The sequence below is a fragment of the Spermophilus citellus genome (assembly GCF_964194105.1).
Source record: "Spermophilus citellus genome assembly, chromosome: 6".
Taxonomy (NCBI): Eukaryota; Metazoa; Chordata; class Mammalia; order Rodentia; family Sciuridae; genus Spermophilus; species Spermophilus citellus.
The window spans coordinates 65,825,849-65,844,881 of NC_138187.1; the positions used below are offsets into that span (position 1 = coordinate 65,825,849).

The following is a 19,033-nucleotide window of genomic DNA, read 5'->3' on the forward strand; positions in this document are numbered from 1 at the left end:
GCCATTGGTGGCTTTTTCTCAGTATGAAATCTTTACAAAATATAGTGGGAAAGAATTTGTGAGGTAGAAAGGACTGGGATTTATAGTTGTTTCTGTTGGGTGCAGAGCAGGCTGAACTGTGTTGTCTGCAGGGCAGGCTGAACAGATGTTGGTTGCAAGATAGCCCACACACTCAAACCCCCCTCTATCTGGTCCTTTATCACCTGTTTGTGTCAAGTCCCGCTCAAGGCTGAGTACTCAACCCCACTTGGGCCAACAAGGCAGCTTGCAGACCCAGAGGCCCCATTAGATTTGGGCTATAAAAACTCCCTCCTGCCAGTCCCCTCTCTCTCTTGCTCTCTCTCTCTCTTTATCTTTCTTGCGCGCACTCTCTGTCTCTCTCTTGTTGTTGATCTCTCCCTGTTCATCTCTTCTCTTCTCTTCTCTTCTCTTCTCTTCTCTTCTCTTCTCTTCTCTTCTCTTCTCTTCTCTTCTCTTCTCTTCTCTTCTCTCTCTCTCTCTCTCTCTCTCTCTCTCTCTCTCTCTCTCTCTCTCTCTCTCTTTCCTTCCTTCTTTTCTCTTTGTTGCACTGCTGCAATAAAGATTTTTTGGTCACTCCGAGTGTTGTGGTCACTTTCCTTTCAGTTTCCATGAGAGTTTAGAGCCATCAGAGAAACCATAAGCTTTAACTCCACCCATCCTTTTTCTTCCAATAAATCAAAATCTCCCCAGAGATGGCTGCATAAACTGCCTGGGGCAAGTTTGCTCTTGGAGCAATTAGATTTGCTTCCCTAGTGCTTTTTCAGATTCAGAAGCCTGGCCTTATAAAGACTATTCTGAGTGTCCCAAATACTATTCAGGGGCTCAAATACCAGCCAGATGATCCCTGACCCCAGAGACCTCTTAAACTCTATAAAGACTCTTTGTCCAAGTCCTAATGGCCAAAGAAGATGCTCCAGCCCCGCCTTCACTGCCTCTTAACTAAGTGTGTTTACTGATAATAGCTCCTCCCTGAGTGTGTCCCGCCCATTAATTTCTACTTTCTCTTGCTCCAACTCAGATAGGCTAAGTTTAGAAATCATAACACATGAGAGAAGGCTGAGTCACAAAACAAGAAACTTAAGTTTCTCATTCATAATTTATTATTCATGATTAGATTAGTATTCATGCCCTTAGAGAACAGAACTGAGAGCAACAATTAGAAGTTACTTGGAGGTAGATTCCTGATTTAATATTAAGTGATCTGTTTAGCATCAGGATGGGCTACTTTGTAAAAGAGAGAGAGAGTTCCCCAGCATCCAAAGTACTCAAGCAGAGATGATCTGACTACTTTACTAAGAGGGCATCCTGGCTTTGGATTGAGGGTTGGTCTAAGGGCTATACTCAAAAGACCCTGCCAGCCCTTTCAGATGGGGACACAGGAAATCCAAATCCAGGAATGTTTTCTCAGATCTGGGAATTCCCTGTCATTTCAGGCCCTACCTCCTCTTTTGGTTTTTGCAGGAAGCCTGAAGTAAGAATGCTTCACATTCCCCAAATATCATTCTCCACACCCAGTTGAAAAGGTGAATGCAATAGATCTCAAATGGAGAGATTAAATGCTTATTGCTGGCCCTTAGGGTGAAAGTATGCAAAGTTGGAAAAGCCTGGGGTTTGCATTCCCTGGTTCCCCCCAAGCCCACTGCTCTTACACAGCCTTCTTTCTTCTCTTAGAACAAAGAGGTTTGTTGAGTTTGTCATATCTTCCCCAAGAGCATAGAGAGACTAAAACTGGGCCTGAGACACTTGAAGTGCTCAATAAATCTTTGTCAAAGAATGAATGAATACAGTTTAAAAGCAAAGGAAGGAAGAAGACAATTCTTAACCTAAAAGGCAAATGTCTTAGTCATTCCAGGTCTATCTATAAAACAGGGGTGAACATACTAATGGTGTCTGACTCTTATGTTGTTCTGAAGATTAGAACATGAATGTAACATGCTTAACAGAGCATCTGACACCTAGGAAAGGCTTACTAAGTGCTAGTTCTTTTCTCTGTTTTTATGATGGTTATTATTACAGTTAGTTTGTACAATGTGATCTGGGAGGGTGGTGAAGACAAAGAGATATTTAAAAGAAGAACAGGGCTTCTGTCCCATTCTCCTTATATCAAATAACAATACATCATATCATCTGAGATGAGACTTCTTTCTCCTTACCCCTCATTGTTTTGGTAATTACATAGTCCTCTGTGAGATTATAGGTGCTAAAATTACAAATTAATTACAAATGCAATAACTGTGGGGGATTGGTTCCAGGGCCCTGTGTATACCAATATCTGCAGTGGCTCAAGTCTCTTATATAAAATATCATAGAATTTGGGTGTAACATTTGTACATCCTCCTGTATATCTCGAGTAATTTTTAGATTACTTGAGATACCTAATACAATATAAATGCTATGTAAGTAGTTGCTATACTGCATTGTTTAGGGAATAATGATGAGGAAAAAAAAGTTTGTCATAGTCAGTACAGATGCAACTTTTTTAAAGAACATTCTCCATCCGTGGTTGGTTGAATCCAGGGATGCAAAACCTGTGGATGTGGAGGGGTGTCTGTGCAGAGAACAGCTACTGGGAAATGTCATAAGGGAATAAGTCCACAGTTTTCAAAAGTACTTACCAATAGCTGAGAGCCTTTGTAAAAACCAAAACATGTATTGTTTAAAATCTTGTAATTCAAACTGCGCATCTGCCGATCATTCCAGGTAGGGCTGCACACACTGTAACTTTGCCTCCTTTCCAGTCAGAGTATCTATGGATGCCATCTCTGCTGAACCCCAGATGAAGAGAAGGGTGGGAACTATGCAGGGAAAACAAGGTGTCTTTCCCAATGAGAATTCTGCATGTTAGCATCTTTCCTTTGTGTTGGGAAAAGTATAAATGGCAGCCGTACCCCAGAGAAAAAACCCCAACATGGCGCCTAAGGACTTCTTCCTACCTTCTTCTTTTCTGCAGTGGCGCGAAAAGTTCCCGCCTTTGTGAATTCTCCCGCCGGCGCCAATTTCAAATCTCGCTAGCGGGGAAACTTAGCCCCAATGAGAACTAATTTCTGGGCGCGGGAGCTGATATCTGGAAGAACTTGCTAATAAACGGGTGGCCTGCCATTTATCTAAGCCCTACCATCTCCCCTTTAGTTCTATATAAGCACACAGCTTTTTGCAATAAAATTGGAATTCTCCCTGCGAAGTTTCTTTGCGTGGGGAATTCTTTCATTTCTCATGGGGAATTCTTTCACTTTGTCCTAACAATTCTAGCAAAGAACCCTTCCTCTGTGCACAGTGAAACTCCTAATGTAATCTGCTAGGTGGGTGATGAAGGAAGTCATTGAAGACAGTGCAGTGTCAATTTATTTATTACTATTTTTATAGAAAAGTACAAAAAATTCTATTGTTTTAATAGACACAAATGAGTCAAACTCTAAAGTTATCTAGTCATACTAATGAGTAATAACACATGTGAAAAATACTTGATAAAATCTCCAGGACAATAGCCACACACCTTATTAGCATGTTATAAATCAAGTCCTTCATAAATAGGTGAAAAACAAAAGGTTCCTCAAACACCTTTTTAATATATCTGATTCCACCAGGCTCCTGTGGTATAACCACGTAGGTGATAACTAAGTTCAACCACCACGTGCATTTTGTAGTGCATGAATTCCTTATGAATTCAAGAAGGCATGTGGACAGCAAGTCTCAGAAGAGACTTCTAGAAAGGTAAACTATTCTCTAAATAGAGAAAACCAAAGCATGAATGTAATTAATTCATTTATTTTCAGATCATGTTACATAATTAAAACCAAGCGGCTTCAGCATAGTTGCCTTCTATTAAGTACAGGCAGTCATAGTATTACGATTTTAGAAAACAGAAATTATCTTTTTAAAATCTGAATGTTCCAGAGTGCTTCTCAAAAATAACTGATTCAATGTTTCCCAACTGATGTGAATGAGCATTTAATCTAAATTCTATGATGAAGTCCATTATAATTTGTGATAAACCTTTTGACTCTTATTCACCCAAGAGGACTGTCATCTGAATTTTTTATTTTCATCTTTTTAGATACTGGCTATGATGCAGCCATATTTAAAAATAAGACATCGAATTTTATGTGGGAGTTCATTGATTGGTTGTCATCAGAATCATATGATTAAAAAACAAAACAGCTTATACTAATAAGAAATCATTAATTAAATAAAGTATGATGGAATATTCAAAGTGACCCCTAGGTTAAACTCTTATTTGGGATTTGTTTGATGACTAATGATCACTACCACCAATTTGGAGATATTACAACAAAATGCTGCTGCTGACAAAAATATTAACTATAAATGATGAAAAAATTTCATTTGGGACCAGAAGAACATCTGGAAGCCATTAAAACTGGAGAATTTTCCCTCTACATCCTTATTGCCAAAGTTCTAACCAACCACCCAGAAACTGTAGGCCCTCATACTAACTCAATGTTTATGTTTCATTAAAAATGATTTCAGGGATTTGCATCTTGTTCTACATGGCCCAGTTCCCGTGCTTACAACATTTAATCTCATTGGTCATATCCTGGAGTGCAAGAGCATTCCTCCCTGCTGGGTTTGAGAAGGGAGGCCTTTTAGAGAATAATCCTGGTTCCTTTTTCATAACTTTAGACCCATAAGAATCTGTAGGCCATACCATCCTGAGAGAAGCAAGGAGAAGAAGACCAGGATTTTAAAACCATCGACAAAATTAAATTAGTATATTCAGATTTGCTTTTAAAAATCTAAGAAATCTATACCACATTATGAAAGTAACTCATGGAACATTATATAATTTCAGGTGGGTGTCCATTTCCTATGCTGCTATAACAAAGCACTAAAAATATCATGGATGAAAACAGTACAAATTTATTATCTTGTAGTTGTGTAAGTTAGAAGTCAACATTGGTCTCACAGGGCTCAAGTCAAGGAGTCAATAGTCAATAAAGTCAATAGAGCTACCTTCTTTTCTGCAGATTCTAGCTGAAAAATTCGTGTCTTTTTCAGCTTCAAATCTGCCCACACTCATTGGCTTATGGCCTCTGCCCCCATTTTCAAAGCCATCAAATTTGCATATCTCTGACTCTTTCAACAGTCACATCTTTCTCTAAGCACTTCAGAGAAAGGTTCTCTGACTTGAAAGACTCATGTGATTCACCCAAATAGTACAGAATAATCTCTCTATGTCAAGATCCTTAATAATATCTGTAAAGTCCTTTAATAAGGTAACGTTTTCACAGGTTCTCCCATTAGGATATGGACATCTTTAGGGGACCATACTCTGCCTATAACAAGCTATTTCTGGAATCCAAGTAGTAAAGAGATTTGAAACTTAAAAGTTCACCAATAATTTCTCTCAATGTCATTCCTCTTAGCATTAAGTTTAGCCTTAGGAAACAAGGCAGAAGTTTTTAATACGAAAAGTCTTAAATGTGGAATGATTCCACAAATTTCACAAATCCAGAATGAATCCTGTGGCTGAAAGTTTTCCAATTTTCAAAGCAATTATTTTACTTTTACTGGTAAACATGAAATATGTCCAGCTTCACTCTTGTATGTTTATATAAGACATTAAATAATGGTCTTTTGAAATAGCAAAATGTTAATGGAAAGCATAAACTGTCCTTTTCCAGAATGTGAGGAAGGATGGATGCAGTTAGTATAATGAGTCCCCTAACACAGCTTTTCACCCAGAATTCATTCACAGTGTATGTTTATGAGCACTTTAGGGCAGAGAGCAGCCTTAGCCAGTGTGGACATTCACAACTAGTAGAGTCTATTTCTCAGGACTCTAGTTCCTACCTGTGCCTGGCAAATCCCTCATCCCAGGGTGTCCAAGATGTAAGCAATTGCTGCAGCTTTCCAAAGCACACCACAGTTTTGGTTGCTTCTCTGCAAAGGACATTTCTTCTACCCTGAAAGCTATGTATTTTCTTGTGTTTTTCTCAACCTGGAGTCCAGCTCGAGTTATAGTCTAGCTCTGTGTTCAAAATGGGCTACGTAAAATCAGTGAGTGTCCAGAAATCGCTTGCTGGGTCACTTTCTGTCTTTCAAAATATGGTTCCTATTGGCAAGAACATGCTTCTTTGGGCCCTGACTCAGTTTCTCTCTTCTTTTCATTGATTCCTTCCATGCAGTATTGAAGTCTACTGTGTGTGGCATGCCAATTATTTGCCACAGGATCACATAAATCCAAAGGTAAAAACTAATTTATTAAGCACCTATCTAAAGCTCAGGTCCTGCACTTAGAGACTCAAGAACATTGTTTTAGTCAGCTTTTTCACTACTGTGACCAAAAGACCTGACAAGAACAATATTAGAAGGAAAAGTTTATTTGGGTGTTCAAGGTTTCAGAAGTCTTAGTCCATAGACAGCTGATTCCATTACTCAGGACTCAACATGAGGCAGAACATCATAGCAGAAGGGTGTGGCAAAGAAAAGCAGCCAGGAAGTGGCACCCAGGAAGTGGAGTTAGAGCGCTCCTCACCACAACAAAACATAAACTCCTAAGGAAAGGCCTAAGACCCACCTCCTCCAGCCACATCCTACTTGCCTTTAGTTAATTAGGGATTAATTCACTGATTCAGTTAAGGCTCTCATAACCCAATCAATTACCTCTAAACTTTATTGCATTGTCTCACATGAACTTTGGAGGGACATCTCATATCTAGACCATAACAAGCATTATCACATTTAACTCAACAAAATCCTGTTGAGTTAGGATCAATAGGCTCTATTGATCACCCTATTTTCAGGTGATAGAAGCAAGACTTAAGGGACTTGCCCAACCTCACAAAGCTGGTAAAATGATTGGGCTGGGTTGAGGCCAGTGAACACTCAATTTGGGTACAAAATGTAAAAGGGAACCAAAAAATTCTATAATCGGGATAGAGGATATTTTAATGCAATATTTTTAAAAATTAAATGATTGAAAAGAATCTATATACACCAAATATCAAAATTTTAAATAAAGATAAGGTTCAACTTTGTTCTTATAAGACTCAGATTCACTCAGCTGACCCCAATTCCAGCCCTCTTGGGTCCTCTGCCTGCTTTGACTGGGATTTGAACCCAAGATGGGCTGACACCAAAGCCCATGCTCTTCCTTTTCTCAGGAACTCCTCTGGTTTCCTTTGCTAGCAGTCAACTGGGTTGCATTTAAGTTGTTTTCTTTTTTTTAATATTTTTTTTGAGAGAGAGAGAGAGAGAGAGAGAGAATATGAATTTTTAAATATTTATTTCTCAGTTTTCCGCGGACACAACATCTTTGTTGGTATGTGGTGCTGAGGATCGAACCCGGACCGCACGCATGCCAGGCGAGCACGCTACCGCTTGAGCCACATCCCCAGGCCGCATTTAAGTTGTTTTCAACACTGATGATTAACTGAGCTGATTCTCATAACCCCACTTATCCTTGTGAAGGTTATACACCAGTTGGATCAAGGGGAATACCTGTGATGCTAAGATATCATGTGAAATGGCCTCTAATCCTCGGCATGAGCCAAAGAAACTCTTGACAGAGTAAGTCCTGGTTTCCATTGAGTAGATCAATAGCCATAATTCTTTGAGCAGATTTACTTCAGTGAAAATGTTGTGACTAGGTTCAGATGGACCAAGGCCTCCTGTTACTTAGTTCAGATAGTGGCTCCTCTCCTCCCTGCCTAGCCACACCTCTGTAGGTGTCACTGTGACTCAGGGCCTTTGCTTCTCTTAAAATAGAAATTCCTTCACACAAATAAATTGGAAAGCCACGCTCCTCTTTAGCCTCTTTTCTCTGGCATTTAAAGCAGCTGCGGAGCAGCTGTTCAACTGTGCCTGCAGCACCCTGGAGCCCAACTCTGATTGCGACCCTGCCTGTCCAGGTCAGCTTCCCTGGTCATAGATGGGGCTCGGGAACCACATTCCTGCCAGGGAGTGTGTCAGGAACACACTCAGGTTTGGCTGAACTTCGAATCACATTAATTCTTGCAGCATCTGCTCATACAACCTGTTAACTCCAGGCTCTGACTCCAGTATCCAAGCTTTAAAAAAATTCTTTAAACACATCCTGTTCATAAAATGTAACAGGATGTGTTACTCTGACATGGAATCATCTTTTTTCTTAGAATCCACAGTGATATCTGTCTACACTTGTTCAGGCCACCTGCTCTACTGACCTGTCACCTCACCACCATTTTCTCTGACGAATATGGTAATTTTTCAACCTCTATTGCAGCTACTTCAAAGAAAAAAAAATACTCATTGTTCTTTCTTCTTAAAGGTAGGAACATGATTTTCTCTATTTATTCTTCCACTAGAAATATTAATAAGCATATTCTTAATAAATTCATTCAACAAACTCAGGTTATATTTCCAGAGCCAGCCTCAATGCTGCCTGATGAATTTTCCACATGGAAGTGTCCCTTCTCTACGCCTCCAGCTGAGACATGCCTGAAAGCTCACGTCTGATCTTAGCTGTTAATTCTAGTCATGGAAGATCTGTGTAGTTTTATAAAAGAAAAATTGTCTTAATCTGTCCTTGAAGGTAGCTAAGTTTAACAACAAAAAGGAAGAATGTTCTTTTCTGGAGATAGCAGGACAATTGTTCCAGCAAATGATAGTTACATGAAAAATTCTGTCTGACAGGTAAATAAGGCACGGAGGCACATGTCTAGATTGCATCCTGAATTAGCATTTTCTTCAGACCACTATCTTATTTAATTCTAATTAAACAATCATAATTTATTTCTAAATAAATGACAATGACACTTAAATCAGAAAATATGGAAAACACAAAAGAATGTTTTAGAACACAGAAGTCAGTCCAAGGCTGGAGATATAACTCAGATTGCATAATATGTTCAAAAGTATATTTTACCCCTATAGTTCCCTACCCATATTAAAATGCATGCACTTTAAACCGGAAATCAACTCTTACTATTCCTATCATTGTATCTCCTGTGCTAGTTAACATGAACCTGAGTGTAAATTAACGGTTGTATTTTCTCAGATGAATACACAATACTAACCAGGGACTAGACCCCAAGGTTGTTTCCAAGTTTTGCTGCCATAAATAATGCTTTAGTGAACTTTTGTACAGACACCTCTCAAATCTCCTCTGGAATTAAGTCCTAGAAATTAAAATACTAAGTGAAGGAATATGTAGTTTTTAAAGCTTTTTATTATAGTATCTATTATTATATTAGTAATATGTCCTTTAGAAAACTATACTAATTAACACTTACACATTATGGTATAAAATCATCAGCGAGGCTTGTCTTCTATAAAAGATACCTTGGTTAAGAATGAGAAGGCTGGGCGTGGTGGCACATACCTGTAATTCCAGTGGCTCAGGAGGCTGAGGCAGGAGAATTGTGAGTTCAAAGCCAGCCTGAGTAAAAGCAAGGCACTAAACAATTCAGTGAGACCCTGTCTCTAAATAAAATACAAAATAGGGCTGGGAATATGGCTCAGTGGTTAAGTGCCCCTGAGTCAAATCCCTAGTAACAAAAAAAGAGGGAAAAAATTTTTTTCTGAGAGTATCAGAAATTCAGCACTAGGAAAGATTATTGCTGAAGGCCATCTAATCTTTATCCAGCTTCAGTGATTATGCTCCAGCCTCATTTGGTTAGCTTTTTAAAACTACTAATACCAGGTCCCACTCCTGGGGATTCTGGTTCTCACGTGGGGCCTGAGCATGTACCATCTTAAAGTTTCCCAGGTGGTCCTAATGTCAGCCAGAGGATATTATAAGTAGAAGAATTCTGCAGAAGTTTGGTTGGGTCCAGGTGTATGTCTGCTCAGAGAATTACCTGGCTAATTCTTGAGATTTGCCCTCAATTCTTTGACTTTATGAAAAATACTACAAAGAAAACTGTAACAGTTTATAAACCTCTGAAAGGAAATCATGAAAATATCTAAGACCTGTCCTTTCAGTAGTGTTCATGTGTGTTAGTCAGCTTTCTGTCACTGTGACAAAAATACCTGAGAAAAACTTGGAAAGCAGTATGTAAATTCCTCAGAAAACTTGGAATGGAACCACAATTTGACCCAGCTATCCTGCTTCCCCGTCTATACCCAAAGGACTTAAATTAGCATACTACAGTAATGCAGCCACATCAATGTTTATAGCAGCTCAACTTACAATAGATAAACTATGGAACCAACCTAGGTGCCCTTCAATACACAAATGGATTAAAAAATTATAATATATACATATATATTTTATATATGTATATATTACAATATGTATATATGATGGCATATTATTGAACCTTAAAGAAGAATGAAATTATGGAATTTTCCAGCAAATGGTTGGAGCTGGAAAATATCATGCTAAGCGAAATAAGCCAATCCCCAAAAATGAAAGGCCAAATGTTTTCTCTGAAATGCAGATGCTAATTCACAATAAGGTGTGGGGCTTGGGAAGAATAATTACTTTAGTTAAGGAGAGTAGAGTGAAGGGAGGGAGTATGGGGGTAGGAAGGACAATAGAATGAGTCAGACATTATTACCCTATGTACATATATAACTATTCCACTGGTGGGCTTCTACATCATGGACAAACAGAAGAAAAAGAAATTATACTCCATCTATATATGATATATCAAAGTGCATTCCACTCTCATGTATAACTAATTAGAACAAACAAATTAAAAAAAAAAAAACTTAGAGGAGGAAAGGTTTGTTTTCACTAATGGATTCAGAGTTTTCGGTCCAAAACCAGCCAGCTCCATTGCTGTGGGCCTGAGGTTAGGCAGAATTTCATGGTGATGGGAGTTTGTGGCAGAGGAGACTGCTTGCTTTATGGCAGCCAGGAAGCAAAGAGAAAGAGTGGGGCAAAGACCTAGGAACAAAATATACCTCCAGCGATCTACTTCCTCCTACAATTTCCACTACCACCCAATAGTCCATTCAATTATGAAACCATCAATAGATTAATCCATTGATTAGATCAAAGCCCTCATGATCCAGTCATTTCCAAAAAGCCCTCCTTTGAACATTGTTGCACTGGGGCCTAAACTTTCAACATATGAGCCTTTGGAGAACATTCCAGATCCAAATCAGGAGACTAAAAATGGTGGCCTTGGTTGACATCACAAATGATGCAGAGAGGAGAAAGTGGAAGGACAATGAGTGGCTTTGCAATGGCAACTTGAACAAAGCTGCAGAGAGCCTCTTTGTGGACACAGCCTGAGTCTTAGAAAACAGAGGATTATGGAAGGCAGGAGAGAAAGTATCATACAGAACTAGGATTAATTTTTAGTTTTGTCATTTATTAAGGTATGTCCCTGAGCCATTTCTTAATTTTTCTGAGTCCCAGTTTTTTCATTTGTAAAATAGGGCTATATGCAATGACCTCAGTAGGAGATTGTCAGGTTTATACTGGGATAACATATGTACTGTTCCTAAGTATGCTTGAATAAAAGTGCTTTTCTTTTCTGATACCAGGAGGGCTTTGTATGTGGCCTTCAGTGCCATACTTCTTGATTTACTTTAAATATGAAGAAGCGCACCAGTCCTGACTGTACTTGAAGTTAAGGTAGATGGATTCTAATGTTGGCCTTGACACTCTTTAAGGGCATAACTTAATGGAAGTCAGGCTTTGCAGAGCTAAGATTGTTTCATTTCAATGTCTCCAGGTCCTATCCCTCACATCCCAAATCTCTAAATATCTTTTCTCTCACCTGGAACTTTTGGTATTCAAATTAAATGCATAACAAGAAAATATCCCATTGCATGATTTTCAAAAAGCTGTGGTTTTTAGAGCGCCCACTATGTGTGTATGTATGTTGTAGCATTTAAAGTTCACAGAAACCATGGAAAGTGATATTATTATCCCCATTACTGAGTGAGGGAACATATTCAAAGGAAAATATTTTAGCCAAAGCCACACATTGAAATTTGAACTAACTTGATTCCAAAGTCCTGTTCTAAACATGCACAATTCCAAAGTCTTGCTGGTAAATAAAACAGGATTGTTTACTGAATGGTTACCTACTCAATTTGGGGCCCATTCGGACTTTTTCATCTTCCTCTTTTCCCCTATTTCCAAATTCTTAATTGGTTCATTAACCCCTACACCAGAATTTTCACAGAAATGGGAAAACCCTAAACTCTTACTGATTTTCTAGAATTCTCCAAGTGAACCACACAAATATGACCTGCTACACACAAAGTAAATGCATCATCAATTCATTTATTATTTTTTTAAGCTGAACCTCCAAAGATGCCCAAGGTCACCCAACACCCCTCCAGAGCAAGGGCACACTTTTAGTCAGCTTTTTTTGCCACTGTGACCAAAAGACCTGATAAGAACATTTTAGAGGAGGAAAAGTTTTTTTGAGGGCTTTCAGAAGTCTCAATCCATAGATGGTGCTTTGAGATGAGGCAGAATATCATGGAGAGAAGGGTGTGGCAGAGGAAAGCAATTCAGAACATTGCACCAGGAAGCTGAGACAGACTGCTCAGCTCACCAGAGACAAAATATGTACTGCAAAGGCGTGCCCTCAATGACCCACCTCCTCCAGCCACACCCTACCTGCCTATGGTTACCACCAGTCAATCCATTCAATTAGATTAATGCACTGATTACTTTAAGGCTCTCATAATCTGATCATTTCACCTTTGAACTTTCTTGCCTTGTCTCATGAGTTTGGGGGGAGGGGGACACCTCATATCTAAACAATAACAGCAATCATGAAGGACATGACACTTAATGGATTACATAAAAGATGCACATTCCAAGGCTATGAAATGAAATAAATGAATATATAATTATACTGCTAAGGACCCTTGTCAGAAGGGCCCATTACAGTGACAGGCATCTTAGTCTTAGCTTCACTGACTGCAGGTTAATTCTGTCACCTAGGTTCTATCTTGCTCAAAGCTACCTTAAAATGAGACATGCCATTTTCATTTACAAATGACTACATGCGCATTAATTGTTGAAATGGAAATAATGGTTACTGTTAAATACAGCCTAATAATTCTGTGAGTGGTATCATACATGATATATTTCTCTTTTGACCTGAAAATTGATAATTCTTTGTTTTAATAAACTTTTTCACTGCGGTGACCAGAAAACATGATAAGAACAATTAAAGAAGCAAAAGTAATTTTGGGGACTCATGGTTTCAAATGATTGACTCCATATCTGGGGGCTCAAGGTAAGGCAGGACATCATAGCAGATGGTATGGAAGAGGAAGGTAGCTCAGGGCATTGCACCAAGAAGCAGAGAGAATTAAGCTCAGTTAACCAAATATATAATCCAAATGCATGCAACCAATGACCTCCTCCAGCCACATGCTACTAGCCTGTAGTTACCACTCAAACCCTATCAGGGAATAAATTCACTGATTGGGTTAAGGCTCTCATTACCCAATCGTTACACCTTAAAGCCTTCTTATATTTTCTCACACATGAGCTTTTGGGGGACACTTAATATCCAAACCATAACATTCTTCAATTTTGATTATTTATACCATCTCATAATCAAACAACTTCAGAGCTACAAAGACACAGAGCTCCTCTAACTACAAACCTGGGTTTGTAGGGAAAGGGAAACCTAGAGCAGCTATGTGTCTTAGAAAGACAAAGGCTCTTGTCCATAGAACAGCAATGGACAATCACCAGGGCATGCATTTTTTGAGCACTTAACACTTCCCAGGAGAGCAAGATACACAAGCATGTTCTCTGTTCCCAGGGAATTTTGCTGAAGTTGGGGAATTTATATATATTTATTTAATGCAAGACAGTATCAGATAAAGTGAAATGATTATCATAGGAAAGAAGTGTGATCTCAATGCATTCAACACTTCTAACACTCGATATAAGTTTAGCAATTTCACCTGTCAAATGTGAGCCTCCTGTCACCCCGCCAGCCAGCCTTTCTTGAAACAATGGGATTGTTGATTCTGTTAAGAAGCCCTTTGAGGGCTGAGAATTATATAGTTGGAAAAAAAAACTACCAAATATCCTCCCTTTTTATCCAAATTTATTTTGGGTCAGAAACATCATAAAACTTCATTGCAATAGACAAGTACAGTGTGTTCCACAAAGCACAAGTGTGTGTGTGTGTGTGTGTGTGTGTGTGTGTGTACACGTGCATACATGTGTGTGTGTGTTCATGTATGCTTAATTAGAAAAGAATATGTCTTGGAAAAAGAACTACAAAACATTTGAGCTTTCCTAGGAAGAAAAGAATTAACTTTTGGAATTAACTGCACCCTTTAAAATAATTTTTGGATCCAGTTTTTTAAGAAATCATCAAAAATACTCTGGTTGATTATCCCTTGCTAATATTTAAATGCAAATGATTTCCAGCTTCTAGTCATGGTTTTGATTGAGGAGGAATCTGCCCAAATGACTTTGAAAAGACTCTAGAGGGGGATGAAATGAGCTCTGAAAACAAAAACCAAAAGAGGCAAAGCAGGGGTGACCACAGCTTTGTTCTCCCACTTCCTCCTTACTATGAATACATGTGCCCCTCCACCAACATGCTGGTCCCTATAATACCTCTCAGTTCCTAAAAATCCTTGAAGTACAGTTTTTTAAAACCTAGTTATCAAGCACCACAAATAAATACAAGCTTTGGAACCCAATGAATGCTATTGGATCCTATAGTTGGATCCTAAGTGTCTCCCAAAGCCCGTGTGTTAACTTGGTCTACTGCATGGTGCTTTTGAGAGGTGGTAGAAACTTTAAGAGGTGGGCCCTAGTGGGAGGTCTTAGGTCATTGAGATGTGTCCTCAAAGGGAATTGTGGGATCCCAGTCTCCTCTGCTTTCTCTCTTTCATTTTCTAGCTGGGAAGTGAGCAGTTTTGCTCTACCACAACCTACTTCCATGATGTGCTGCTTCAACATAGGTGCAAAGTAACATGGCTACCAATCATGGACTAAAATCTCTAAAACTGTGAGCCAAAATAAACCTTGTCTCTTTATAAGTTGATTATCTCAGGAATTTGTTGTAGTGAGAGAAAGCTAAGAAAAATACCAACTTACAATCATAGCTATGCAAGGTGTAGAATGAGAATTTTACAAAAACTTATATTCTAAGATGGGAATGGTCAAAGGCCATTGAGCAGTGCCATCTCATAGAACTTTGTGCAGTGATGGAAATGTTCTATTTTTGTGCTGTCAAATAAATTGGCCACCAGCCATATTAGATACTGAACCCTTTAAATGCAGCTGACAGGACCGGGAATGGAATTGTGAATTTTACATAATTTCAATCAACTTGAATATAAATTTAAATGGCTACATATGGCTAATTGGCTACTGTACTGGACAGTACAGTTCTAAAGCATTTGTCTTCTGCAAGTATAAATACAATATAGAATTTGCAATGAACTACATGTCCACCTGTTTTGGTTGGCTTTCCATTACTGTAACAAAATACCTTACCAATACTATAACAAAATACAAAAAATTCCATTACTGTAACAAAATACTGTAACAAAATATCTGAGATAATCAACATAAGTCTTTGGAGGTTTCACAGTCAATTGATCCTATTGCTTTGGGGCCTATGGGGAGGCAGTACATCTTGGTGAGAGTATGTAATAGAGCAAGCTACTCACCTCATGGTGGCCAGGAAGTAAAAGAGAGAAAGGAGCTGGGATCCCAATATCCCCTTCAAGGTCATTCCTAACTTCTTCCCACTGGGCCCCATCTCTTAAGGGTTCTACCCACTCCCCAAATTTCTGACCCATAGAAAAGTATAAATAATAAATGTTTATTGGTATCAAAAGTCACTAGGTTAGAGGGTGACTTGTTATGCAGCAATAGAAATGCAGCAAGTGACACTGATGACATTGGTCTGAGGACCATGATTTGAGAACCACTGCTGTAGCCTCACACTGCGGAAGACGCAGAATTTCTCTATGTTTGCACTGGTCTGTGCCAGGAAAACAGAGGAGGGTGAATGTTCTCAGGCATATGCATACTCCATATTAATTTTATCTTTTTTGCAGACATACTCAGTTACCACCAGTTGCTCTTTTGTGGAAGTGTTTTTACTGGGAAGAATAACAACAATATGTCAAGTGAGAGCTGGACTCCAGAAGCCTGTTTCTGTCTACTTTGTTATAAAAAATGTTCTGTACATGGATGAAGAACCAGACAGGTTTAGGGGTAAGAGGAAATGATTAAAAGACGATCCCATCCTTCCCTCTCACACTCTGGAGGTGAACAAGATGAAGAAAGAAAACAAAACTCTTGACAAGAGATGGAAAGATAGCACCAGGGGCCAGGAGAACAAGAGGGTGTCCAGCTGTTAAATAATGAAAAACTGAAACTTCCCTCACTGTGTCAGAGGGGCCGATTCCTGAGCCAGCTGTAAAGGAAATGGGGAGTTTACATTATCTGGGATGTCAGTAAGAACCTAGTGGACTCACTTCCTGTCCCATTCTCCCCAAAGATTAGCAGATTCTTCAGCAAAGATGCTTTTTCTGGGGTTTCACTTTTAGTTTACTTTTCCAATTGGCAGATGTGTGCCAAGAAGAGAAATAGAGCTCTAAGGGGATTTGGGGGAGGAAAAGGGTAGAGAAGACAGAGAGAGCGTGAGATCATGAGAGAAAGAAGAGCAAGACTCTGGGTTGAGAGATGGGCTGTCTCCAGTTTAGTCAGTGCCAAGAAAAACTGGCCTAGCAAATCCATATTCGTGATCCCCATTCTAGTTGATGAGGTTTCTCTGGATTTTCCATTTATTTTATAGTGACTGAAAATATGACATCTGATTCCATTTATATGAAATTGTTGAATCGGCAAAGCTCATCTAAAGAGACAGAGAGCAGAAAAGTGTTGCCTAGGGCCAATACTGGTGGGGGAGGAGATTGCAAAGGGACATAAGGGAATTTGGGGTGATGAAAATGATCTCCATTTTGATTGCTGTAGTGGTTACATAGGTGTATACATTTGTCAAAACACATTGTACTATACATTTAGAATGGGTACATTTTATTGTATATGAATTATGCTTCAATACTCTTGATCCTTTAAAAATGACGTAGAAAGGGGCCCACTGACCATGCAGCCAATGATTGGTTTGGCAAAAAATAAGATTGTCTGGCAGAAGAGAGATTGGACATGTTCATTGTGGCCCAAAAAATGAATAGAAAAAATCCATACACACTACAGGAAGCAGATTTCTACTCATGTATTTATTTATGAACAATCTTATTCTGCCTTTCCCCAAATCTGTTTTTAAACAAGTTGTTTTTCTTGCGGTCTTAGAAACTTCTTGAAGGTGTAGCTCTCAGCCAGACAGGTATAGAACCTCTGGTTGCAACTGTGCCCCAGAGTGATTTCACTGAAAGAGTGCTCTTTGTTAAGGAGGGAATGGAGGTTGAAAAGTCAGCAGTTTTAACTCTTCTTGAAAGGCAGATGGGGAATATTGGGTATCTGGATGCTTTCATTTGGAAGTAGGTCTAACTCGAAATGCCCTAGAAAACCAAAAGAATTTTTAGATCTCATAAATAGAAGTGCAAAGGGGAAATGGCTTTCAAATTTGTATTGATTGGGGCTCTGGCTCCATTTTTCTTCAATTCCCTTATTGATGGAGCCAGAAGGTTTCTATTCTAAGGAATGACTTCTATTAATCTAGGCCTCATATCAACATCACAGAGAAGAAGGGTAACCTTTTCCACTCCCAAGCATTAAAAAAAGATTTCTGAGTTTCTGTCTATTGGAACTACTCAAACCATATGTCTCATCCTGAGCTCATAGATAGGATTACTTTGCCTGGCATTAGATCAGTGAGACCCCTAATGGAGCATGGATGGGATCAGTTCACCAAACTCAACAGTGGTTCACCCAGAGTGGGAGAGATGGAATTAATCTTTGTCAAGGTGGAGACTGTATCCAAGGTTCCATTATTATTCTTTAACCAAAGCAACCGATTTCCTTTTAGGTGAGAATTTCTTCCTCTAAGTGTTCATAAATTTTACTATTTGAGGATGTCTCTTAAGATGTTCACATGAAAATCACAATCACACAATAAATCATGGAAGTATTTACTGTTGAGATTTTTTTTAACTATCTGATTCAATGACCATTCTGAATTAATTTCCTTTGATCTGTGGTATAGAACAACAGAGCTCCTGGTCTTTTGACCTAAAAAAAAAAATCCCAACTTGCTAAAGTTGCCTCTAAGAGATAATAAGGTGATAGATAATAAAATTAATCCAGAGGGGACAAGTGAGACTTAGAGAAATTAAGATTTGCTGATGTTAGTAGATTCATTAAAATTCAAGTCTCTTTATTTCCTAGTCTGGCTCTCCAAAAAGTACATACTAACCTTTTGACAAAATTAAAGAAAATTATGACAATGAGTGGTGGGATGTTTAATGTTACATGTCAACTTGGATAGGCAGTGGTGACCAAATATGTGGTCAAACACCATTCTGGATGTTTCTGTGAGGGTGTTTTTGGATGTGATATATATTTAAATCAGTGGACTTTGAGTAAAGCCAAAAATTTCCTCTACAATGTGGGTGGGCCTCATCCAACCAGTCAAAGGCCTGAATGGAACAAAAGATTGACCTTTTTCAAGCAAAAAATAATTATTCTCCAATAAACTGATGTCAGACTTCATCTGAAACATTGGCTCTTTCTAGGTTGCCAGCAGAGGGTCTTTGAACTTGACTGCAACTCTATGGAGTATCCAGCCTGTTGACCTCCCCAATCTAATTTTGGACTCATCAAGCCTTCTCGATCATGTAAACCAATTAAATAAAATAAGTCAGTCAATCTATCTATCTGTCTATCTATCTATCTATCTATCATCTGTTTAGATATTTATCCTATTATTTTTATTTCTCTGTGAACTCTGGCTAATACAGGTGGTAATTTATTCCAGATTCCCCATTACAGGTGAAATTATATTTGTCCTGAGAACTGAGTTGTTTTGATTATTATTGCTACACAATAGGCCACACCAACACTTATACTTGAAACAATGTTATTGTTTCTCATGACTATTCAGCCTGGGCTAGGCTCAGCTAACTGGTTGTTCCACTTTTCTTT

The 19,033-nt window shown here is 38.8% G+C and overlaps 1 long non-coding RNA gene across 1 annotated transcript; it reads left to right on the plus strand.

The window, feature by feature from the left end:
• Positions 1-7,930: 7,930 nt before the first annotated feature.
• Positions 7,931-18,745, plus strand: LOC308652229. Its single transcript, XR_014022756.1, has 3 exons — positions 7,931-8,287; positions 15,982-16,141; positions 18,625-18,745. It is a non-coding gene; the product is annotated as an uncharacterized lncRNA (long non-coding RNA).
• Positions 18,746-19,033: the final 288 nt, after the last annotated feature.